Source organism: Magnolia sinica, chromosome 13, assembly GCF_029962835.1.
Source record: "Magnolia sinica isolate HGM2019 chromosome 13, MsV1, whole genome shotgun sequence".
In the NCBI taxonomy this organism is placed as follows: Eukaryota; Viridiplantae; Streptophyta; class Magnoliopsida; order Magnoliales; family Magnoliaceae; genus Magnolia; species Magnolia sinica.
In genome coordinates, this window is record NC_080585.1 from 78,645,796 (window position 1) to 78,664,794 (window position 18,999).

General features: G+C 36.9%; 2 non-coding genes across 2 annotated transcripts; both read right to left on the reverse strand.

The window, feature by feature from the left end:
- Positions 1-659: 659 nt before the first annotated feature.
- LOC131224417 (small nucleolar RNA R71) lies at positions 660-764 on the reverse strand. Its single transcript, XR_009160903.1, has one exon. It is a non-coding gene; the product is annotated as a small nucleolar RNA R71 (small nucleolar RNA).
- Positions 765-4,528: 3,764 nt separating this feature from the next.
- On the reverse strand, positions 4,529-4,633 carry LOC131224514 (small nucleolar RNA R71). Its single transcript, XR_009160992.1, has one exon. It is a non-coding gene; the product is annotated as a small nucleolar RNA R71 (small nucleolar RNA).
- Positions 4,634-18,999: the final 14,366 nt, after the last annotated feature.

Here is an 18,999-nt window from a genome sequence, read left to right on the forward strand (position 1 = left end):
AACTTCTCTCCAACTCTCTCTTATAATTTTAGATTTCTTATTTGCTGTAAGTTTTAGTTTTCTTTTTCTTAGGTTTAGTTGTTTTAGTTACTTGAGAGCTGCGAGTGTTTCATGCCCAAGTGGGTTTGTGACAACACTCTCCATCTCTTGAATAAAGGAGGATTAGTTAAAGGGTTGCCTATCCATCACAGGATTAGACACCACTTGAGATCCTCTGAGTTAGTAGAAGTAATGACTACACATTAACCTCGACACCCAATTGAGGAAGCCCAAGATGAGAATGAGGTGCATCATGCACCCTCGCCTCATACCCTACGTGATTATTTACGATCGGCGGGGGTGAGTACACCTTCCAGCATGATATTCTCATTGAATGCATGAACTGTAAATGTTAAATCGGGGGTAATTCAACTCCTTCCTAAGTTTCATGGACTAGAATCTGAAAGTCCATACTTGCATATAAAAGAGTTCAATGAGATAATATCTACGTTACACTTCCCAAACGTGTCTGAGGACATAGTAAGACTGAAATTGTTTCCTTTCTCTTTGAAAGAAAAGGCTAAGTCGTAGTTACATTCCTTAAGACCACGGTCCATTGGCACATGGACTGAGATAACAAGGAAGTTCCTTAAAAAGTTCTTCACATATCATAAAATGAATACCTTAAGGAAAGTAATCATGAATTTTGTGCAAAAAGAAGATGAGACCTTCCAATGTTGGGAGCGATTCAAGGATGTCACAAATTCCTGTCCACATCATGGCTATGAAATATGGCGAACAATAAGCTTTTTTTTATAACGGATTAACTTCACCTATGCGCCAGTTCGTAGAGATGATGTGTAGCGGCGAATTCATGAACAAAGAGGCCGATAATGCGTGGGATTACCTTGATCAATTGGCAGAAAATGCACAATCATGGGACACCTCCCTAAGACCCACCACTTCTAAGCCTACTCAATCAAAGGAAAGGGGAGAGATTTATGTTTTAAAAGAGGAAGATGATATAAATACAAGAGTGGCTAAACTCACAAGAAAAGTCAAGGCCATGGAACTTAAGAAGGCAGAACCCGAAAAGGCTGGGGAAGTTGTTTGTGATATTTGTGGTAACATACATATAACTGAAAATTGCCTAACAATTCCTGCTTTTCAAGAGATATTAAATGAGAAATCAAATGCCATAAACAACTATAAAAGACCTTTCAGTGGACCCACTTTAAATATATATAACTTAAGTTGGAGGAACCATCCAGATTTCTGTTGGAGGAATGGACAAATTGCTACTCTTCAAGGGATCCTTAACTAATTTTTAAATCAAAGGAAACCTCAAGAGGATCCGGTATTAAAACACATGCAAAACCAAGAGGTTTTTATTCAGGTTATGCTGCAAGCCTTTCAAGACCTTTCAAAGGCCATACAAGGGCTTGATATCAAAATTCGATTGGGGAGAAATGGATCCTTCCAGTCCAGCCTCTCCCCAGCCCAAAACTGTAACACGAAATAAATGACCCGAGCTCTTCAAATCAGATGGAGCAGGCTAAGTCTATCACCACTCTTAGGAGTGGGAAGATTATTGACAAAACTATTCTAGTGAGGGATGAAAAGCTTAAGGACCTAGAAGAAACTGAGAATGATAGACCTAACAATGCCCCACATGAGGAAGAACTGGAAAGAGTGAGTAAGTCGATTGTAGCGTGTTGGCTAAACCTCTTAGCTAAGGCTAAGAGGTTAAGCTTGTAGTGTGTTGGGATGATTTTCTTGCCTTCATTCTGGTTTTTCTTAAACCTAACTGATTTTAGTTTGAATTTAAGAAATATTTTTAATTTTTTATAATTTATTGTGACTCAAATTACAATAAATGTAAGACCCGCATCCTAGCCCGTACTGTTACGTAGGCTTCCGCAGTCATCCCGGTCGAATTTCGGCGACCCGCGATCGATTATCGGTGTTTGCGCATGACCTTGAGGCATGTCTCGTATATCTGAGTCAGCTTGACCCGAGACTTGTACTAGTGCGACCGCGGCGACGATGCCGCGTCTTGTACGCCGATACAGTACCCTGGCCAGGAGATGTGGGCTCGCATTCATTTCGAGGAAAATGCCGCACGTTGCAAATCCTGAGAGAATCCATCACATCAATCACCTCATTTGTCAAAAGTACACTCATTACTCTCCCCATTCCCAAGTACATAAAGGCCATCCCAAAAGTTAACTTTCCCATCACCTCACCATCCTCTCTCCCATCACTTCTCTTACACCTCTCTCTCATTTTTCAAGCTCCTCTCTCCAAGCAACCCACGTCCATGGCTTCTAAGAGGAGAAGCTAGTGTGGCCCACCTTCCTAACTCTCATCTCCACCACCCATGATCCATCTCAACCGTTGAAGTTCATCCATTGGGGTTTTAGCATACTTTGGTGAAAGAAGGAGGAGAAGATCATAAGTGGGTGCTTCTCTCTCTCTCCCTCTCATTTTTTTTTGTGTGATGTGTGGCCCACTCAGATGGACCCCACCTTGATGTATGCCTTATCCAAACCGTCCAAATCATATGGACCATACCCCCCTGTGGTGATAGGAAAACACAAATATTTAATTGATCCAAGTCAAGTGGGCCACATCCACGTGGGACCCACCAGCCGTGGTCCCCACACATGGGACCCATTTTGATGAAATGTATCGTCCAGCGTCTCTGGATGCTGGACGTGGCCTGAAGCGTGAACAGGTAGTGGGTTCTACTCACGGCAACAAAAAAAAAATCATTCCTTTAGCCTTTTTAGGTGGGCCACTCGTGCAAGCCCCACCTTGATATATAAGTTTAATTAACGCCGTCCAACCCATTCCCAAGCTCATTTTAGGCGTTGAGCTGAAAAATGAAGTCAATCTGACTATCTGGCGGGCCATAGCTTAGAAAATAGTGGTTTTCACCGTTAAAATGCAGGAGTTTTAAACATAAATTAGGTTTTAAGAAGCAGACACAAAGGGTGAAGAAGCCTCCGAAGATTTTTTCTTCCTTCCTTATTTATTTTTAATGCTTCCTTTTAAGGTTTTAGATCTAATCATATCTATGGTTGGATAAACCTCTTAGCTAGGGCTAAGAGGTGAAGCTTATAACGTGTTGGGATGATTTTCTTGTTTTAATTCTTATTTTTCTTGAACCTCATTGATTTCTAGTTTGAATTTAAGGAATATTTTCAGTTTTCTATGATTTATTATGACTCAAATTACAATAGATGTTGTGATGACTTTAAATATCTTCTTTTCCTATTTTGAAATTGTGAGATTGGTAAATCCTGTTGTTCACCATCGTCTCCTGGGCATGATAGAATGATGGAATCCCTTCCAATCATCACAATACGCCTTGTATGGGTAGGCCAATGAAAAGTTTAGATTTGGTTTAATTGCTTCATCTTCTAATTAGATAGGATAGGACTCCAATCCCAATTGTGTTCCTTGAATCAAGTAAGGTAGCATCCTAATAGCTACAAGTGGATCCTTTGCACCCTCGTTCCCTTTTGATTATTGAAATCCCATTCACAATTACTCTCTTTTGTTCCAGATTTAGATTTAGATCTTCTTCTAGTTCTAGTTCTAATTATTTTCAGAATACGTACCAGTTTAGTCCCTGTGGATTCGACCTCGGTCTCACCGAGTTATTACTACATCGCGACCCTACACTTGGTGTTGTGAACAAGTTTTTGGCGCTATTGTTGGGGACTACGACTGCGTTTTTATGAGATTAATTGGTATTAGAATTAGGTTAGATTAAGGTTTATTTTTCTGTTATGCTTTTAGGTTAGGATTTTTCTGAAATTGTTTTTAGAAACTAACTTTGTTTTCTATTTTGTAGGATTCTAACATAGCAACCCTAATCGGGTAACTTCTCTCTAACTCTCTCTTATCTTTTTAGATTTCTTATTTGCTGTAAGTTTTAGTTTTCTTTTTCTTAGGTTTAGTTGTTTTAGTTACTTGAGGGCTGCGAGTGTTTCATGCCCAAGTGGGTTTGTGACAACACTCTCCATCTTTTGAATAAAGGAGGATTAGTTAAAGGGTTGCCTATCCATCACAGGATTAGACACCACTTGAGATCCTCTGAGTTAGTAGAAGTAATGACTACACATTAACCTCAACACCCAATTGAGGAAGCCCAGGATGAGAATGAGGTGCATCATGCACCCCCGCCTCATACCCTACGTGATTATTTACGATCGGCGGGGGTGAGTACACCTTCCTGCATGATATTCTCATTGAATGCAGGAACTGTAGATGTTAAACCGAGGGTAATTCAACTCCTTCCTAAGTTTCATGGACTAGAATCTGAAAGTCCATACTTGCATATGAAAGAGTTCAATGAGATAATATCTACGTTACACTTCCCAAACGTGTCTAAGGACATAGTAAGACTGAAATTGTTTCCTTTCTCTTTGAAAGAAAAGGCTAAGTTGTAGTTACATTCCTTAAGACCACGGTCCATTGGCACATGGGCTGAGATGATAAGGAAGTTCCTTAAAACGTTCTTCACATATCATAAAATGAATACCTTAAGGAAAGTAATCATGAATTTCGTGCAAAAAGAAGATGAGACCTTCCAATGTTGGGAGCAATTCAAGGATGTCACAAATTCCTGTCCACACCATGGCTATGAAATATGGTGAACAATAAGCTTTTTCTATAACAGATTAACTTCACCTATGCGCCAGTTCGTAGAGATGATGTGTAGCGGTGAATTCATGAACAAAGAGGCCGATGATGCGTGGGATTACCTTGATCAATTGGCAGAAAACGCACAATCATGGGACACCTCCCTAAGACCCACCACTTCTAAGCCTACTCAATCAAAGGAAAGGGGAGAGATTTATGTTTTAAAAGAGGAAGATGATATAAATACAAGAGTGGCTAAACTCATAAGAAAGTCAAGGCCATGGAACTTAAGAAGGCAGAACCCGAAAAGGCTGCGGAAGTTGTTTGTGATATTTGTGGTTGCAACATACATACAACTAAAAATTGCCTAACAATTCCTACTTTTCAAGAGATATTAAATGAGCAATTAAATGCCATAAACAACTATGAAAGACCTTTCAGTGGACCCACCTTAAATATATATAACTCAAGTTGGAGGAACCATCCAGATTTCTGTTGGAGGAATGGACAAACTGCTACTCTTCAAGGGATCCTTAACCAATTTTTAAATCAAAGGAAACCTCAAGAGGATCCGGTATTAAAACACATGCAAAACCAAGAGGTTTTTAATCAGGGTATGCTGTAAGCCTTTCAAGACCTTTCAAAGGCCATACAAGGGCTTGATATCAAAAATTCGATTAGGGAGAAAGGGATCCTTCCAGTCCAGCCTCTCCCCAGCCCAAAACTGCAACATGAAATAAATGACCCAAGCTTTTCAAATCAGATGGAGCAGGCTAAGTCTATCACCACTCTTAGGAGTGGGAAGATTATTGACAAAACTATTCTAGTGAGGGATGAAAAGCTTAAGGACCTAGAAGAAATTGAGAATGATAGACCTAACAAAGCCCCACATGAGGAAGAATCAGAAAGAGTGAGTAAGTCGATTGTAGCGTGTTGGCTAAACCTCTTAGCTAGGGCTAAGAGGTTAAGCTTGTAGTGTGTTAGGATGATTTTCTTGCCTTCATTCTGGTTTTTCTTAAACCTCATTGATTTCAGTTTGAATTTAAGAAATATTTTCAATTTTCTATGATTTATTGTGACTCAAATTACAATAAATATTGTGATGGCTTTGAATATCTTCTTTTCGTATTTTGAGATTGTGAGATTTATAAATCCTGTTGTTCACCATCGTCTCCTGGGCATGGTAGGATGATGAAATTCCTTCCAATCATCACAATACTCCTTCATGTGTGTGTAGGTCAATGAAAAGTTTAGATTTGGTTTAATTGCTTCATCTTCCAATTGGATAGGATAAGACTCTAATTCCAATTGTGTTTCTTTAATCAAGTAAGGTAGTATCCTGATAGCTACAAGTGGATCCTTGGCACCTTAGTTCCCTTTTGATTATTGAAATCCCATTCACAATTATTCTCTTTTATTCCATATTTAGATTTAGATATTCTTCTAGTTCTAGTTCTAATTATTTTCAGAATATGTACAAGTTTAGCCCCTGTGGATTCGACCTCTGTCTCACCAAATTATTACTACACCATGACCCTACACTTGGGGTTGTGAACACTTTCCCATAGACAAGTCTAAAGGGAGACATTGCTTTAGGGTTTTATATGCAGTACGGTATGCCGATAATGCATTAGTCAATCGAATTGACCAATATTTACAATCGGGGTTTACTATTTTTTCCAAGATTTGCTTAATCTCCTTATTTGAAAATTTTGATTAACCGCTTGTATGTGGGTGATAAGGGGTACTCACTTTATGCGAAATCACGTATTTCTTCATTAATGTTTCAAATAGCCTATTGCAAAAGTAGGTTCCACCATCACTTGTAATGACTCGGGGCGTTCCAAATCGAGAAAGGGTGTTTTCTGTCTAGAACTTAATGACCGTGCGTTGGTCATTATTCTGACATAGAATCACTTCGACCTTGCGATAGTCATTATCCCATGAAATCGATGCCCTAGTAATCACATGCTTCAATAGTAAGAATGAGTTTCAAATGCATCATATTTCGATGGGACAACCCACCTAACTTTTGATAATGCTCACAAGCTTTGCAAAATTTATTTGTATCTTTGAGCATAGTGAGCCAATAAAAGCCAAACTGCAAAATTTTTGTTGTGGTCTTCTTAACCAAAAAGTGGCTGCCACAAGCATGAGAGTGATAGAAGGAGATGACAGTTTGATGTTTTTCGTCAAGAACACATCTCCTTATGATCTAATCTGGGCAATACTTGAACAAGTATGAATCTTCGCAGATATACTTGTGCACCTCGGTGAAAATTTTCTTCTTATCTTGCTTTGTCCAATGTGTTAGTGTGATACCTGTAGCAAGATAATTTGCAATGTCAGTAAACCAAGGTAAATGGGAGACAGTGAAAAGTTGTTCATCAGGGAATGTGTCATCAATAAGTGTCGTCTCAATGGAATCTGATATGAAAAGTCTGGAAAGATGGTCAGTTACTACGTTCTCTACTTCTTTCTTATCATAAATCTCTATGTCAAATTCTTGAAGTAGAAGGATCCATCTCAACAAACGAGGCTTGGTGTCCTTCTTAGAAAGAAGGTACTTCAGTGTTGAGTGGTCCGTGAATATTATGATCTTGGATCCTATCAAGTAGTACCTAAACTTGTCAAGTGCAAAGACTACGACTAAGAGTTCCTTCTTCGTAGTAGAATAATTCATCTAGGTAGAGTATAGCATTATACTTATGTAGTAGATAAAATATGGCTTTTTTCTTTTCTTTGGCCCAATAATGCCCCAATAGCATAATCGTTAGTTTCGCACATGATCTCAAAAGGGAGGCTCCAGTCGGGTGGCTGCATGATCGGAATGCTAGTCAACATGCCCATAAGCTTAAAGAAAGCTTTTTTGCATTCTTCAGACCACTCAAACGAAGAATCATTTTGAAGAAGATTGCACAAAGGACGAGATATGTGACTGAAGTCCATAATGAATCTTCTATAAAAGTCAATGTGTCCTAAAAAGGAACGCACCTCATGTATGCTTTTGGGGTGGAGGTAGGTTAGAGATAAGATCAATTTTGCCTTTATCCACTCGATTCCATTGGACGATATAATATGTCCAAGCACTTTTCCCTTACGAACCATAAAGTGACATTTTTCCCAATTAAGCACAAGTTTCTTCTCTTTACATGTTTTCAACACAAGTTTAAGATTGTTAAGGCACTGGCTGAGAGATATACCAAAGACAAAAAAGTTGTCCATGAATACCTCTAAAACTTGCCTCACCATGTCTGAGAAGATACTTAACATGCATTGTTAGAATGTGGCGGGAGCATTGCATAGCCTGAATGTCATCCATCGGTATGCAAAAGTGCCAAAGGGACATGTAAACATTGTCTTATCTTGGTCATCAAGGGCCATCTTTATTTGGTTATAGCCAGAATAACTGTCCAAAAAATAGTACTATGAATGACCAGCTAACCTTTTTAAGATTTGGTTAACGAAAAGCAAAGGAAAGTGGTCTTTCCTAGTGGTAATGTTTAATTTTTTTAAGTCAATGTACATTCTCCAACCAATAGTAACTCTAGTTGGCACGAGTTCATTCTCCGCATTGGCTATGATGGTGATCCCGGACTTCTTGGGAACCACCTGAGTTGGACTCACCCATTGGCTATCAGATATTGGGTATATGATACCCACATCCAATAACTTGATCACCTCGGCTTTAACCACATATTTGGATGTAGTTGGTGGTGTGGTTGTCTAGACGTTTTCGCATTATCCTCAAGGTGCATGCGGTGAGTGCAAATTAAAGTATCAATTTCCTTGAGGTCCACGATTGTCCATCCAATGGTTCCTTTGTGTTCTTTCAGAGTAGCAATGAGCATTCTCTCTTGTTCTTCATCAACGTGGGATGAAATCACCACCAGATATGTCTCATCTTGACATAATTAGGTATATTTAAGATTAGCCAGTAATTATTTTAGGTCAAGCTTCGGTGCCTTGAGACTAGATGGTAGAGGCATTGTATCGGTTTGGGGTTGTTCTTCATCAATGTGGGATGAAATCACCACCAGATATGTCTCATCTTGACCTAATTAAGCATATTTAAGATCAGCCAGGTATCACATCAAGCAAGACGTCCATCTCCCTAATCATGTCATCATCCAAATCAGGGGAGTGGGCCAAGCACGTCTCTAGAGCATTAGAGTAAAGAGTCAAGCTCTTTCTTTCACGGACGAATCAATCAGGTTAACTTCGTGGGCATCGTCAACTTCCTCAGGTTGTTTGCACATGTTAAAGATATTCAGCTCTAATATTATGTTCCTGAAAGTCAATATCATGATTCCATTCTTACAATTGATGATTGTATTTGTTATAGCTAGGAATGGGCGGCCTAAGATGACTGGAATTTGAGTGTTTGTGTCCATGATGGGTTGTGTATCCAAGACAATAAAATCTACTGGATAGTAGAATTTATCAAATTAGACTAACACGTCCTTGATCATTATTCTCAGTATACGAATTGAATGATCAGCTAATTGAAGTATGGTCCTGGTGGGTTTTAATTCACCAAGTCCGAGCTGTTCGTAGACCAAGTAAGGAATCAGATTTACGCTTTCTCCTAAGTCAAAAGTGCATGCTCAATCCGGTGATTATCAATTACACAAGTGATGGTTGGGCTACCAGGATCTTTGTATTTTTGTAGCGCGTCTTGCGTTAGGATGGCACTCACTTTCTCATATAGAAAATTTTTCTTTTAGATACTTTGTCGTCTTTTATCTATACAAAGGTCTTTCAAGAACTTGGCATATGAGGGTATTTGTTTAATGACATCTAAAATAGAAATGTTGACCTTCACCTATTTTAAAACATCTAAAATATCCTGAGTATTATATGGATGTTTTAGTGCAATCAATTATTGGGGAAATGGAACAACCAGCTTGTATTGCCTTTCCGGTTGTTTTTCTTGTGGAGCATTGCTAGATCCATCATCCCTCTCAACTTCTTCTGAGTTCTTAGGCTTATCAACCATCGTTGCGATGGTCTTATCGATTGTCTTTCCACTTCTGAGGGTGGTGATAGATTTAGCTTGCTCTATATGGTTTGAAGAGCTAGGGTCACTTAATTCACATTATTGTTTTGGGTTAGGAAGAGGTTGGACTGGAAGAGCCCATTTCTCCCTAACGGCTAGTTGTGACTCTATATTTGGATAGACGATGCAAATACTCCCAAAGTTGTCTTGATATACTAGAATGCTTGTAACGTATTCTGATTAAATTGCTCTTGATTTTGCATAAATTTCTAAACCATGTTCTCTTGAGGCCTCCTTTGATTGAGGAGTTGAGAAAGGGTCTCTTAAGGGGTAGCCGTCTATCCATTTCTCCAATTGAAGTTCGAATGGTTCCTCTAGCTGGGATTGTATGCATTTGAGATGGGTCCACTAAATGGTCGTTGGTAGCTATTCACAGTGTTTGATTGCTCATGCAACAACTCTTGAAACACGGGAATTGTAGGGCAATCCTATGTTAAGTGTATGTTGCTAGCACAAATACCGCAAGTAACTTCCACAGCTTCGTCGGTTTTGACCATTTCTACCTTCTTAAGTTCCATGACCTCGAATTTCCTCGTGAGATTAGCTACCCTAGCACTCATGTCATCGTCTTCCCTCAAGACATACATTCCTCCATTCTCCCTTGATTGAGTTGACATAAAAGTTGTGGGCCTTAAGGAGGTGTCCCATGATTGCATGTTTTCAGCAAGTAAGTCAAAGTAATTGAAAAGGCAGAGCTATATGTCCTTGGAGGGGGGGGGGGGGGTGAATAGGACTATGCCAAATTAAAAAATAACAACGAAATTTAAATAAATTAAATACAGACAGCAATAGACAATCCCACAATGCTGAATTTAAAGATAACCTCAAATGAACGAGTATTGAGAGGTTGATACAGATGTTGTTCTAAGGACAACCTTACACCATAAAAACTAAGGGTTTATGACAGGACAACTTTACTAGAACGGTTTATGTATCAAAAACTCAAACTGATACAGAGAAATAAAGAAATAAATAGCAAGGAAAGAAATCTACGCTATTACAACATTCTCCACACTTGCATAAAAGAAATTACAACATTCTCCACAATGCAAAAAGGGAAATTACAACCATCCAAAAAAAGAATATAAACAATCAATCCACAAGACCAGAAATTATAGTGGTTCGCTTGTGTCTACACCAACTGTTTAGAAAAATAGCCACATAACTACTCCACTCCTAATATCCTCACACAGTGGATGTTAGCGTTCACTATGAAAATAGGTTTTTCCAGGTTCATCTAAAACCCTCACAATTGTCTTTCAAGTGGGCTTACACAATTCAAAAAACCCCACACTTTGAGTTTTCTAGATAACCTCAAACAAACCAAAAAAGAGATTTTTCTGGCACAATCTCAAAAACCAAAACGGAAATTTACAATAATGTAAAATACCTAAATATTCTCTTTTTGATGCCGCCTGGAAGAACCAAATCAGAGTATAAGTTCAACGTAAAAGTTCAATGTCCAAACTCACTTATGAAATGGTTCTAGGTTCTAAATTGATTTTAAATTAAATCAAGTTGGGCTAACTCTATTTGATTTTGATTCCAAGAAAAGGGCAATTCTCAATCCCTTCTTCAAATATAAATGGAATATAGAATACAAAATTAAATATAACAAAGTTAAATTAAGAGAATATTAAATGAGCACAATATAGCTTAAAAAGATGACTAACTTATCTCTCAGAGTGACGTATTGATTTATCTTGAATTTGATGTGAAACTCTGAAATTCGTGCTCTATTTATAAGTGAAGAAATCATGTTCACGACTGGTCCTGAGGACACCACGACTGGTCGTAGGACCAATAAATTTTTGAAATTTTGAGCGCGATAAGATAAAGTTGTTCCACGACTGGCCGTAAGCTATGCACGACTGGTCGAGGGACCTCCACGACTGGTCGTGTGGAACCTGATTTAGTTACTGGACTTTGAGTCGAGGCTGCAAGACTAGTCGAGAACGTGTCGAGCACTATTCACATGACCGGTCGAGCAATCTCCAGGACTGGTTAAGGCTTAACAAAAAATTCTAAAATTTTGTAACAGACTTGGGATTGGTCGAGGAATTTCTTGGACTGGTCGGGTCAGTGCTAGGACTTGTCGAACAGAGTCCAAGACTAGTCGAGAAATAGTCTATTCACTTATAAAATGATCTAATTGAATTATGTATTCAAAATAACCTACCTTATTGTCAATCTAGGGTCATTCATACCTTATACATAATGTATGAACATTGAAACTTCTTTTTCTTTAGCTAATAGTCATCTTTGAAGTTCACGAAGCTTGAGATCTTGTCATAGGATGAAGCTTGAACTTGAGTTACTTGAAGCTTGAAATTGAGTCACTTGAAGCTTGAAATTAATTAACGTTGAAGCTTGAATTCACAATTGATGTTGTACATGAAAATGAACAAGTAATCTTGCCTTTGAAGTTTTTAAACTAAAGACTCTTGTCCTTAAGAGATGCACAGACTTCATTATGTAGAAGAGCTACATAAGACACAGATTCCAAGAAATGTTTTGGCACTACAAAATTTGACAATTATAGGAGCTAAAAACCATAACACTTCCAATCTCTCCTTTTATCAAATTTGTGACAAAACACACTCCATACAAACATAAGCATTATACGTACAAAGAATCATGCACCAGTTATCAATTTGCATCAGTTATAAAAAGAAACCAGTTACAACCTGATTTCTAACAATACTCCCCCTTACTCAACTCCCCTTCTCACCAAAATAGAATCATTCATAATCAACTCATTCAAAATCCACATTCCATATACAATCCACATGCCATATACCAATATACCACAATCACCATATATTAAGCATGCCAAAATTCTCCCCCTTTTTGTCACAATATAACAAAGGAAGGAATCAAGAAATAGAAGTAGAATTATATAAAGAAGGAAGAATAAGAATAGTATTAAGAAATAAATGATCAAGATAGTCAACATATGAAATCAATAAGCAAGTTATATTCAAACATAAGTAACCAAGTTCAACCAAGTATTACCATGTTAAGTCAAGTATAACCTCATAGGACAAAAGAAATCCAAGAAGCATTAAAGTTATTACAAACCAAGATTTAAAAAAAATAAAATAAAATAAAAATAAAAATAAAAAAACTAATCAGATCCTGAAGAAGGAGCAGGAATAGATGGATCAATTTGATGTAAACCTTTATTAATACGCCTCATATATTTACGCATATAAGTAAATTACGAATCCTGGGTTATAGGAATCTGAGCCACCTGTTCCTCAAGAGTATTCAACCTCTCAGCAAAATCAGAAGGCTAATAATCAAGGTCAGCCTCAGAATTTGATTCAATCTCATTAAAGATATTTTCCATGTTAATGTCATCTGTAGGTAAATCGCCTTCTTCTTCGTTTACTGCTTCAGCTCCACCAACACCCACATTGACCTGGCTTACAGCCAACCTTGATTCATTTTGTTAATATTGGAGTTGTTGAAAATAAAGTGTTGAATGGGAGTCTCTCCAACAGGCATAGCCACTAACATATAGGTGGCCAACACAATCATAAGATATGCAAAAGGGATATCACTGTGTCCAGGATGGAGACAGAATTGTATGATGGAATGACAGATTAAAGAAGGAAGACATACAGATGTACCAGAGATGATGGAATGCAGAATCTGAACCATGAAAGAGATGAGTTCGGTTTTGTTACGAGAACGTGGATAATGATTTGAAATAAATATCCTATAAAGGACCCTGTATCTGGGTAACAAATACTTTGAAGCAAGCGCATTCCCATTTTGACTCCATTGCACATCTATATTGCACAATGCTCTAGTAAGCATACGTTTTTCTGATTCAGATGGTTTAGCTATTAGAGTGCTAATTGGAATACCTTCATCATTGATAGGTATGTCCATTAGGGCAGAAATCAGATGTCGGTCTATTTCAAATAGACCTTCTCTAGTTGCTATAATAAAAGTTAAATTTTCAGTTGAAAAATTAAAATACATGCATACATAGCTTGCGTAATAGACCAGTATGCCGACCCACCCCAATGTAGAATGTTAACCCATCCTACAGATTGGAGAAGAGGAAGGATTTCAAATGGAGCAAGATGTTCAACATGAACAGGTCGTTCAACTATAACATTGCACAACCTTAAATCCTGCACATAGGAGGGATCATCTTCGGGTGACTGAAGGTGGCGCTTTGTGATAGGTGTCGATCTAGATGTTGAAGGATCACGAGTAGTTTTCTTTTTACCTCTACCTTCCATTTGCAACTAGGAAATCAAGAAATCAAAATGTTGCAAAAGAAGTAGAGTGAGTTTTCTCAAAATCAGATTTTGTAGAAGAAAACTCCAAAAACCTCAATGAAATAAGAAATAAATCACTCCAAAGATGAAAAAGAAGTGATATGAACTTGAATATATAAGGAAAATGGAAATAAAGCACTAACCTTGAAGAACTATGGAGATGGATTCGACCAGTTGTGAGAGGACTCGTTGGAGAAGAAGCCCAAATGAAGAAAAGAGGGATTTTGCCCCAAATTAAGTACCAGCCCGCGCTACACGACTGGTCGAGTACATGCTCGACCGGTCATGCCACGACTGGTCAAGTATGTACTCAACTAGTCGTGCACAGCTAAAAATGTGCAATTTTCTTGAAAATTTAAAATTTAAACATTCAAACTAACAAGTATATACCTTATAATACAAAAATGCATGAATAATTAATTCAAATTATACATACCAAAATCAAACTTTAATTTACAAAGCTTACTTTTGTTGAGCGGTTTTGTGAATATGTCAGCAAGTTGAGTTTCAGTCGAAATATATTCCAAAGAAATTGTCTTTTCTTCCACTAAATCACGAATGTAGTGATATCTAATGTCAATGTGCTTGGTTCGTGAATGCTGGATTAGATTTTTAGATATATTAATTGCACTGAAATTATCACAACATAAAACCATAAAGTCCTATGTAATATCGTAATCGCTTAACATTCTTTTCATCCATACAAGCTGAGTGCATGCATTACCTACTGCAATGTATTCAGCCTCAGCGGTAGAGAGCGATATAAAACTTTGTTTCTTACTCTGCCAAGAAACTAAACAGTTTCCAACATAGAAACAACCATCACTGGTTGATTTCTTATCATCAATGTTACCAACCCAATCAGCATCAGAGTAACCAGCTAATTGAACACTAGTATCATGTGGATACTAAAGACCCAGATTAACTGTATTGTGACATGGCATAATCCGCTTAACAGCAGTTAAATGTGACTCTTTAGGGTCAGATTGATATCTAGCGCAAATTCCTACGCTAAATTCAATATCAGGTCGGCTTGCAGTTAAATACAATAAACTACCTATCATACTGCGACATAATTTAAGATTCACACTCTTACTTGTAGAGTCCTTTGAGAGTTTTAAAGTAGTACTTATAGGAGTATCAAAAGTTTTCCCATTCTCATATCTAAACTTTTTAACTAAGTTCAGAGCATATTTGGTTTGAGAAATAAAGAAACCATTAGGTTGTTGTTTAACTTACAATCCTAGGAAATAATCCAATTCCCCAACCATGCTCATTTCGAACTTAGATTTCATAAGATCTGCAAACTCAACAGTCATGTTAGCATAGGTAGATCCATAAATAATATCATCAATATAAATTTCTACTATTAAAATGTGATCATTATGTTTCTTTACAAACAGAGTCTTATCAACACTTCCCATTATAAAGTTATGACTTAGTAAAAACTTAGTCAATTTTTCATACCATGCCCTGGGAGCTTGTTTTAAACCATAGAGAGTCTTTTTTACACGATAGACATGGTCAGTATTCTTAGGGTCTTCAAAACCCATTGATTGTTCAACATACACTTCTTCATGCAAATCGCCATTTAAAAAAGTACTCTTTACATTCATTTGATAAATTTTGAACTTTCTAAAGCAATCAATAAATATAAATAGTCTAATTGATTCAATATGAGCTACTGGGGCAAAGGTTTCATCATAATCGATGCCTTCAATTTGAGTGTACCCTTGTACAACCAGTCTAGCCTTATTTCGAATTATATTACCAAGTTCATCAGACTTATTTTTGAAAATCCACTTAGTTTTGATAATATGTTTATCTTTTGGTGTAGGAACTAAGTACCAAACATCGTTTCTAACAAATTGATTAAGCTCTTCCTGCATCACAACTATCTAGTTTTCATCAGTAAGAGCTTCTTTTACGTTAGCCGGTTCTATCTGGTATATAAAGCACACGTAATTACACATATCTTCTAATTATTTATGAGTGCGCACACCAGTGAGAGGGTTTTCAAGAATCTAATTAGTAGGGTGATCTTTAACAGTCCTTAGTTCAGAGTTATTTTGACTTGATGAAGTATCTAGTTTATCAAAGAGAAGTACTTTATCATTTTCTAAACTTGAGACAGGTGTATTCAAGTGATCATCAATGACCACATTAATAGACTCTTGAATAACACCGGTCCTCTTATTAAGAACCCGATATGCTTGACTATTTAGATCATACCCTAAAAATATCCATTCATCACTTTTGGTGTCAAACTTATCCAGATTTTCTCGGTTACGCAAAATATAGCACTTACTATAAAAAACCCGAAAGTATTTGACAGTAGGATTCTTATCAAACCACATTTCATAAGCCGTTTTACTATTTGATTTTCTAGAATAAATGCGGTTAATTATATAACACATAGTATTTACGGCTTCGGCCCAAAGATTTTTAGGGAGCTTCCTACTATTTAACATTACATTAGTCATTTCTTGAAGCACTCTATTTTTTCTTTCTACTATACCATTTTGTTATGGTGTTTTAGGTGCAGAGAATTCATGTGATATTCCCTGATCATTGCAAAACTTCTCAAAACTGCTATTCTCAAATTCTGATCCATGATCACTACGAATCTTACACACTTGAGTCTCTCAGTTTGGATACGTCTAAGTACCCTTTTAACTTCATCAAGAGTTTCTGATTTGTCTCTTAAGAAGACTACCCAAGTATATCTGGTAAAGTCATCAACGATTACCAGAATATACTTTTTGCCACCTCGACTCTCCATTCTAGTTGGTCCAATAAGATCCATATGGAGGAGTTCGAGCAGTTTAGATGTGGCATTAGAGTCCACTTTTTTGTGAGAACTCCTAGTTTGCTTGCCAATCTGGCATTCGCCACATATTTTATCTATTTTTTATATTTTGGGTAGGCCTCTTACTAACTCTCATTTGCTCAATTTATACAAGTTACGATAGTGTACATGTCCAAGACATTTATACCATAACTCGGTCTCATCGGTATGGACCATGTAACACGATAAATTAGATGAACTAGAGTCACTTACAATATAGCAGTTTTCAGAAGTTCTGCGACTAGTTAATATTACAGAACTGTTTTCATTTAAAATTTCACACCCTAGGTTAGAAAATTTTACGCTATGATTTTTATCGCATATTTGAGAAATGCTTAATAAGTTGTGTTTTAAACCTTCTACATATAAAACATTCTCAAATAAAGAGAGGTTAGAAAGTTGAACCGTACCTTGGCCAATAATCCTGTAGTTGCTACCATCATCAAATGTGACTAAACCGTCAGTCATGTCTTTAAGATTGGTGAACAAACCTTTGTCACCAGTCATATGCCTAGAGCTTCCACTGTCTAGGTACCACTTTGAATGACTTGAAGCTTTGAAAGCAGTGTGGGCAACCAAGTAAGTAACCTTAGGAACCCATTTCATTACAGTTTTGGGTTTAGGAGTATAGTTGGCCTTCTTGTGTTTATAGTTGATATAAGACCGACCCTTTTTGTTAGATTTTAAGAGCTCCTTAAGTAAATCAACAATTTTCTCAGCTAAAGGATTACGATTCTAATTTTTATAGTTGATATGGTTGCTTATAGGTTTTAAAGATTGAAAAGTTTTAACATTTTTAGAATAATTTTGATTTGAACTTTTCCCTTTTGAGTTTGAAGACTCTTCTTTCACATTTTTAGTATTATTCTTATATTTAGGAGGAATATTTTTGTCGTGGCCCAAACCGGATCGGTCACCACATTTTTCGGATCCGGATAATAGTTTTTCTAATTTAGGATCACCTTGGGCATACCTCCATGTATCCTTTAAACTCAAAAGTGAAGAGACTTCAAGTTTTAGTTTTTTATTTTCAGATTTTAGATTTTTAATAAGAGAGGTTTTGAAATCTAAATCGCATTCAGTTTTTTCAAAACAATCTGAGATGTGAGATTTTTCTAAAACAAGAGTATCAAAATTTTCTTTAAGTTTCAAAAACTTTTCCTTCTGAAGTTTTAGTTTTACGAAAATTTTACAACTTTCCTTGTATAGGGCATTATAAGCATCTTGAAGATCTTCTTCATTTTCATGATCACTATTCAGATTTTCTTCACTAGTTAAATCATCGTGATCTAAAAAAGTAAACTTAGCTAGAGTCATAAGGGTTTTAACTTCATTGCCCGACTTGGTTTCAGAATCTTCTGATTCAGAAGAGGCTTTAGTGCCAGAAGATTCATCCCAAGTAACCAACATACCTTTCTTTTTAAGTTTATCCTTTTTAGGACACTTGTTCGCTAAATACCCATATTCATGGCAGTTGTAACATTGACTATGTTTTAACGATTTCCAAGTTTTAGATTTAGATCTTTTGTTATTATTAAAATTTTGAAAATCAACCTCTTTTTTTACTTTTGAAAATCTTATAAAACTTTTTAGCTAAAAGGGCCAAATTATCTTCAGAATTTTTTAAATCAGAATTACTATTTTCTTGATAAATACATTTAGAAGATTTAAGAGCGATAGATTTACCTTTAGGAGCTTTAAAGGTTAACTCATAGGTTTGTAAAGACCCAACCAATTCTTCTACCCTCATATTATCCGTATCACGAAGTTCCTAGATCACAGTTACCTTTGAATTGAACCGTCCAGGTAGTAAGCGTAGTATCTTTGCACAAACTTTACTTTCTGGGATTTTATCACCGAGACCCTACATAGAGTTGACAATGTCATTTAATCTAGTATAAAAGTCCATGAACGTTTCACTTTCCTCCAAACGTATTTCCTCAAATTTGGTTGTGAGGATTTGGACTTTAGATTTCTTGACAATTGTTGTTCCCTCGTGTGTCATTTCTAAAATATCCCAGGCTTGCTTTGTAGTATCATAGGATATAAGTTTTTTGAATTCATCCGGTAATAGTGTGCAAGTTATGGCATTTAAAGCCTTTGGATTGGCACTACTCTCATTTTTCTGAAGTGTGGTCCAAGAAAAGTAAGGTGTGACTTTC